We start from the raw sequence: 7,788 nt of genomic DNA on the forward strand, positions 1-7,788 counted from the left end.
GAGTCTACTGCTCCAATCCAGCCTCACAATAAACAACTGTATTACAATGTTTAGGGAACCAACCCAAGGAACACCAACCCCTACACCAAGCACCAACTCAATGAACACAATGATTACAAACAATGCAATAACTATAACCCGGTTACAAATGAATTATGTAACCTCTCACAATCAAATCACTCTACCAGTTCAACTCTTCTCAATCGGTCTTCCTTTTCTCTATTCTCTATCGGTTCTCTACTCACATTGATCCTTCTCACCTTCACTCTCTTTTGTAACCTTACCGGTTGAGTCCTCTTTCTATTACTCTGCCTCTTCTCAGTAGATTCACTTATCACTGATCTCTACCGGTTCTCTGCTTACTAATAAATCCCTGTTATGTTTCTACTTTGTCGGATCTTCACTGACACTCCCACTTCACTGCAACACCCTCTGATGTCTTTCTGTCAGCTTTAGCACTACCAGCTTACTTGACTTCTATACTCTTTGCAGCTTACCAGTCACTCTAACCTTACTAGTTAAACCCCTCTTAAGCCCTCTTGTCGGTTACACCTCCACACACACTCGGTCATTTATAATATTCCACATATTACACTTGGACTTAACCACTGATGTGCTCTTCCTCTCCTCTATCCAGCCTACAACATCATCATCTATGATCTCTAGTCTACATATTTATATGTGAGTTTTCCCGCCAAGATGGACATTCAAACTTGGCGTGCTAGGGTTTTCTCCACCAACCACAAGGCGTATCAAATCAGATTGGATCATGTCCTTGGGATTGACAACTTTCAACAAATCATGCAATATTACCATTATTCTTTCGTCTAGAACATGTTTTCTATACTTAGCAAACTATGACCTGCAAACTGATCACCGACCTGCATCTATCAAACACATTAAATGATCTCACGATTATCTTCTCCAGGTCAAAAAGATGATTTGATCTCTTTCTTTGAACAACACACCATGAGATGTCCTTTGATCTGCCTTGAGTTGTACACCTTTGCAATTGACCCATGAAAGTCACAGTCGATATTTAATGTCGACCTACCCATTACCAACCTCACCAAAACACACTTCACCAACTTTTGTATGTCTGCCACCTGGAGTCCATGTGTCCTCTTTGTCGGTATCCACCTCAGCTCAGTCCACTGTGTCGGTTTAAGCTTAGTCACCGACCAACACACTACCATCGTTCATCTACTGGTTCAACTTCCCTATCGGTTATACATTAACTGGTCATCAAACCAAGCCAACCCATAGCACATATCCGAGGTGATTCATCATGCTTATCTCCAACCGATTGAGAGTTCTTCACTTTGCCTCTTGGTTCTTTGTTGCGTACCGGTATCCCTGTTTATCGATTGACATTAACATATCAACAATCTCCAATGCAAATTTTATAGCATACCGGTATATGTGTTTACCAGTTGGTATTACTCTTGTCTGCATACTGGTAGATACTAATCTCTATCTGCATTTTGGTTGACATTGACATCCCAAAGGGTCCATGTTTGCAGATGCAAAATATTTCCTTCTCCTTCATCATCTCATACCTCATCTCGACCAATTTGTCAAAGTGACAAACTCATCCTAACTTACTCATCTTCTTATGTCCTGGTAGCTCATCATGTTTACTCTTGGTGAACCGGTGCATATCTCTGATTTCATGCACCTGAGGTATTTTTGTGTTTTTCTTCATCTAGTGTGAGCCTTCGACCGCCTACCTTATATTTATTTGACTATCTTATCCCGGAAGGTTAAGATGCATTCCATGCATGTAGTGGGATAAACTAAGTATTAACACTTACCTGTAGAAGTTGATCTTTGTCACTTGTTGACCACCATCTAATGGGAATCGATTGCCAATACATTTCTCTCTCTACTTCCAATATAGCACTAATATGACTTCCCTATTTGAGAAAACATATCTTCAACCAGACATATGATCCGGTAAACTTTCCCACATGTCTTCCTTGCAATATGAGGCAGCACACTTTTCTATCAGTCTTCTCTTCAATTGGTGGCAACATCTTTATCCAGTGGGTGTCCTGCTATATGACATCAAACAAACTACATATCGATTGCATGTCCTTCTTGAGGAGACAACTTTGCTTGCATACCAGACACATGCTTTCCAATTGGCAACCATACACTGCCAACACATCACTCACCAGTTGCCATTGCCATAATGCCAACTATCTCCAATGCCTATTCACTGGTTAGCACCAACTTATATTTCTAACACTAACTTGTATACCGATGACAGGCTATACTGGTAATATGTTATACCGGTTGACATAAATGACACCACAATGCCCCTACTAATTGACATCAATGACAACACAATTCCAATAGTTTTGAAGGGACCCGAAACCCTTTACAAAGAGGTTGCATATGATATATCAATTAAGCCCCACAAAATATAGCAAACCAAAAAGACAACATGATAGATAGGAAAATAAAACAAACAAAGAGACACACTGCCCTACATTAGAAAAAAGCCAACAAATAAACCAAGCAACACCAACAAAAGGGACAACACTAACCCAGGTTCTTTAAATTTTCAGCAAATTCAACTTCAAGACGATTCATCTTCTAGGTTGTATCCTTCAACTCTAGGATATACTAGGGCAGATTAGCAGACTTCTTTTTTGTACTTACTTTGGTTCTTTTTCTCAGACCTGAAGTGTCCTCAATTCCCAAATCCTTATCCTAGTCCAAGTCGACAAAAACCCTGTCCTGGTAAAACTTCTCTAGCTTATCCACCACAGTTCTCATATTTTTTGTCATAGACTTAACAATTTTATGACTATCTTCCATAATTTTACACAAGGTAGTCTCACATTTGTTAATCCTTTGTTCTGCTTCCTTGAACTTGTTATCATACCTATCCTTCATTTTTTCAGTAACCTCCACATTTTTAGTTAAACAATCTGCCATCATTTTCTTCTCAATTTCATTCCACAAGGCACAAACAGAGGTCCCTTGAGGTTTCTCCTTCACACCACTAGATAGAATAGGCTTAGCAGTAACCTGCAACTTCTCCCCCAAATCCCCCTTAGCCTATAAATCTTCAAATTTTGAGGAAAGGGCTCTCTATTTAAGGTTGACTCTTTTAATCTCATGAAAAGCCCATCTGAAGAGTCTAAAGAGATACATAGATCTAATTTTTGGTGGTCTCCAAAACCCCAATAGCCATCTCTTGCTTGGGTTGAAAGTCTTAAAAGCTCAAGTCCACAGACTCTTGAGAATTTCTCTCTTTATCATGAGGAGAAAGAGATTCCTCATAGTTAGAAGGGGAGATAGGAACATCACGCTCCTGGGAACTTTCAAAAATCACAAATGCAGAGCCTTTTCCTTTTCCCTTGGTTTTCTTTGTAGACTTAGCTCCCCCTGCCGAAGGATAACCCTTTCCCTTTTCCCTTGGTTTTCTTCGTAGACTTATCTCCCCCTGCCAAAGGAGAACCCTTTCCCTTGCTAGTCCTTGCCGACAAATGCTTCTACTCCCTTTTAGGTTTCTTGGAAGTGGGAGAGTGGCCTCTTTCTCATCATCCTCAGTGTCCCATCCCATATTCTCAAAGCTTCCACTACCCTCCCCATCATAGTCAGAGACCAAGGGAACCTTATTAGGGTTCTCAGAGGCCCTAGCCCTAAAATGCTCATAGATAATAAAAATTAAGCCTTGATGCAAAACATGATTAATGTGGGGGTTCTCTCTATGTTCATTAATGTTGGAAATCATAGAAGAAAGCAAGTAAAAGGGGAAAGAAATATTCACCTTATGCCTAAAGTGGTTTAGCAAAACAAAGTGGTATCCATAAATCTTCATAAACCTATCGTCCAGAGTGAAAAACTCTATGATAGCTTTCAGAACTTCCCTCCAAATGGGCTTTATCTGCTTTGGCTCAAAATTGGACTTGTTAACCTTAACCAGATCCGCCTTCTCCTTCATCGTCTTGGGGAAATTCTTAACAACTCCATCTGAGAGCTTTCTATCTCTACATAATTTAATTCCTTCCATAGAAAGGTTGGTAACCTCTACAACGAGGCTCTCATCCACCACAAACACCTTACCAAAAAGATTGATCTTCCCATTCTTCCATTCCTTCACAAAAATATTAGTCTCTCTGGTCATTTCCATGAAGCCTCTCTAGGAAATGCATAACCCCACCTTTTTGTAGTCAATACCAAATGGTCGCATTATTTTTCCACTCCTCACAGTTCGCAGGATCCACCCTTCGTCTATTCCCACCCATCTTGTAGAATGGAGAAAAATATGCCCAAAATAGGTAGAAAACCAAACCATTCTCTGAAGAGCCAACAAACCTAATAAAGCCAAGAATAACCCAAAAAATTGTGCGAAATAAATATGAAGTCACTAATATCCAGGGCTTTCTAACAATTGGCATTCACAATAATGATCACATAATCAATGATTTGCATCACCAAAAAAAGTGGGTAGATTGACAATATTACCATGTATTTAGTCATATGATAGAAGGGCTTTAACATCTCTCCTCCTTGTACCAAGTGCATTTTGATTTGGATTTCACCCCCAAATTAGTAAGACAATTAGCCATGGTATTAATTTCCCTTTAGGCATGAGAAATGAAACATCTTTCAAAGGATTGAATTATCTCAATTGAGGACTTTATAATATTGTCAATAGTCCATGAATCTTTATTCTCCCCTTTAAGACATTTTATAATTTTGTTAGAATCACCTTCAATCCATACCATTCTGCAATTAAGACGCCTTGCAATTTCCAGCATTTGATAGGTATCCATGGCTTCCTCTAGTGGTTGGTCTCTTATATTGGGTATGGTGTGCCTTACACAACATGTCCATTTTTGGGGGGAAAAGTAATGATCCCCTTCTTTTTCTAGTCCCCAAGTGTCAACTTTGTTCTCTCAATTCATGTTAGAATCCCTAAAATGGCCAATTTTCAACATTAATTTCTCCCTAGATTGATGAAAGTTCACATTTAAGCTTAGAAACCTTTAGGAAATTCTTTGAAAAAGGTTAAGGAAAAAAAGAAATCCTCTTGTGGAATTTACTCATCTAAGTAGAGGTAATATTTAGATAAAGAAACTATTAAAGATAATAAATTTGTAGAAATCCTTAAAATTTTAAAAAATTTCTTGAAAAATAAGCTTGTGAAAATCCAACTTCCAACTGGATCTTAAACCTCATTTTTATCCACATGTTACAAATGGATTTTCCACGAGGACTTTGTTAAAAATTAACATGGGAATGTGTTTAAAGAATTGGCTCATAGAGATTCAATGTTCATCTATATATTATCTTTTCAATACAAGTTTTCCACATGTAGATAAAAATTGTGCAATGTCCACATGAAGATAGATTTGTCTTGAGTTAGAACTTATAGGCTAAAGGTCATCATTTCCAACCCAATATTGATCCAAGCATGGAATAATCAAAAGACTTAACATTTGTATGACTTGTTGTAAATAATTAAAATGTTAATTTTACACATTTTGAAAGTGCATACACACATTTTCAAGCACAATATCCACATGCATTTGGCCTATATTTTCCCCCAAATCCAATTTAGACCTTAAATTCTACAATTGTGAAAATATGATTTGTAACTAGATGTTTCAAAAGATAATGAATAAAATCCCATGCTTTCTCCCATCTACATTATGTGATATTAAAATTAGAAAGTACTTATCATCTAGATGTCTCTCTAGGAGTATTGATGAGTTGTCTACCCCCTTCTTGCAATAAGTGTATGATATTAGCATAAATATAGGCTCCTTGCCACTAAAAATAAAAACACATTACCAAGCATTTACAAATGGAAGAACAAAAAAGAATCTTACAACCAAGATTCAAATTACAACTGCTTGAGCACTTAGTATTCAAATCAAATCATTAAAGGGAGGTATTATATCTATCAATATGTCAACACATTGGATGCTAATGACATCACATGAAAAATCCACAAAGTATGAATTTAAAGGAGTGCAACCAAAGTCTAAAAAACACCATCATATGGGGCAATATCATCAACACGAACCTAGGACATGTTATCTTATGACCAATGCATATGCCATTATTAGGACCCACAACATAGTCACGAATGTCTCTTTCCAACATCACAAAAATGCCTAAAATTAGTGATGGAATATGCTCAACACTATGACCTAAACAAAAGAATGATTATCAAAGATAAATGAATTGTAGTTGTTTTGGTGAAAAATTAGGGTTTCACCCAATGATGTAGTAAAACCCTTAATTTTTGCTTAGGGACCAATTACATTAAAGAGGGGTGAGAATTTTGATTAGATTCACTAGTTGGAGTTGAATGCCATCTTATTAAGTTGAATTTGTGAAAATGTTGAAATTAAGGTAAATCTATTGAAATTGAGGCAATTATGCATAACACAATGAGCTACAGTCGTCGAACAAAGCCAAAACCTTTGATCTAAGAAATATGAGAGTGTTTGGATCTATTCCCAAAAGGTTGTGTAGGATTTTTGAGACTAGAATGCTTGTCGCTCTGGTCCTCTGAACTTTTCATCGTCCAAAGGGGAACTTGTTCGCCTCTGTGAATTATGTCAATCCTAAAAGTTACAGCTTCACACCTGTTCTTGCGCACAGTAAAGAAGGGAAAATGGTCAGGAATAGGGGTTTGCCTAAGTCAAACCCTCGTTTAGGAATTAAACTTGAATGAATAAATGCAAATACTGAAATAAATGATGGAGAGATATACCTCAGATCTACAATTGTTGATGATGATGTTTTTCTTCTTGAATGTAATTACATATGTTGTATGAAATGGTACAATATGAAAAAACCCTAATCACACACACATGCTTGCATATGATTGATGTAATTTTGCTCCACAAAGATTGAATAAATAACATGTAGCCTTGAAGATCTTTGAATATGCTTGATGATGGACGCTTCATGGATGGAAGAATGCTTGACTGCTTGAAGATTATTAGCTAGGATGAAATTAGGTTGATCAAATATCTTTATATATGGGTATCTATCTCATTTACCGATCAGGCCGACCTCCAATGATCATGCAAAGCCACAAAATTGATATCTCGTCGGAGAGATAGGGTCATTGCCTCAATTCAAAATAGGGTCCAACTAAGAGGGACTAGGACGAGGATGCTCTGGTCCTAGGACCAAATCCCTAGTGCCCTAGTCCTTCTTAGTTAGGGACCTCAATTTAGCCCCATGGATAAGGACACCGCTCCAGGAAATCAATTAGTGGGTGTACATTGCATCAAAATTAGAAAATTAGCACAAATCGGACCTAAGTAGGAGATGAGGAGGAGACACACTACAATAGGGACACAAACATGAGGTGTAAATTGGCCCGATGATGATTTACGACACTACAGTGGTTAACCTAAAAATTTATGTCATCAAGGATACCTTGCTCATTCCATTTTGCAAAAAAATTGGGATGATTAACATATAAAACATCCATGAAACATATGAAGGGAATATGAAAAATATCACCTCAATCCCATGAACACCAAATGGTTGGAGCATCCAAAGACTGTCATTGCTAAAATATCAAAGACCTTATATAAAAGTGATTTTAAACAGGAAATTAGAGACACTGTCACCTTATTGAGAAGAATAATGGGAATGCCAACAACCACTACCTTTGAACGATGGATGTACATGTACATCACCAAAATCCTAAAAGTTGACATCATGGTGCATTGTGCATAAATTATAAGTGATAGTTTGCATTCCCAACTTAGTAATATTGGAACAAAAAAAAACCTTCTA

The sequence above is a fragment of the Cryptomeria japonica genome, chromosome 8 (genome assembly GCF_030272615.1).
Source record: "Cryptomeria japonica chromosome 8, Sugi_1.0, whole genome shotgun sequence".
NCBI lineage: Eukaryota > Viridiplantae > Streptophyta > Pinopsida > Cupressales > Cupressaceae > Cryptomeria > Cryptomeria japonica.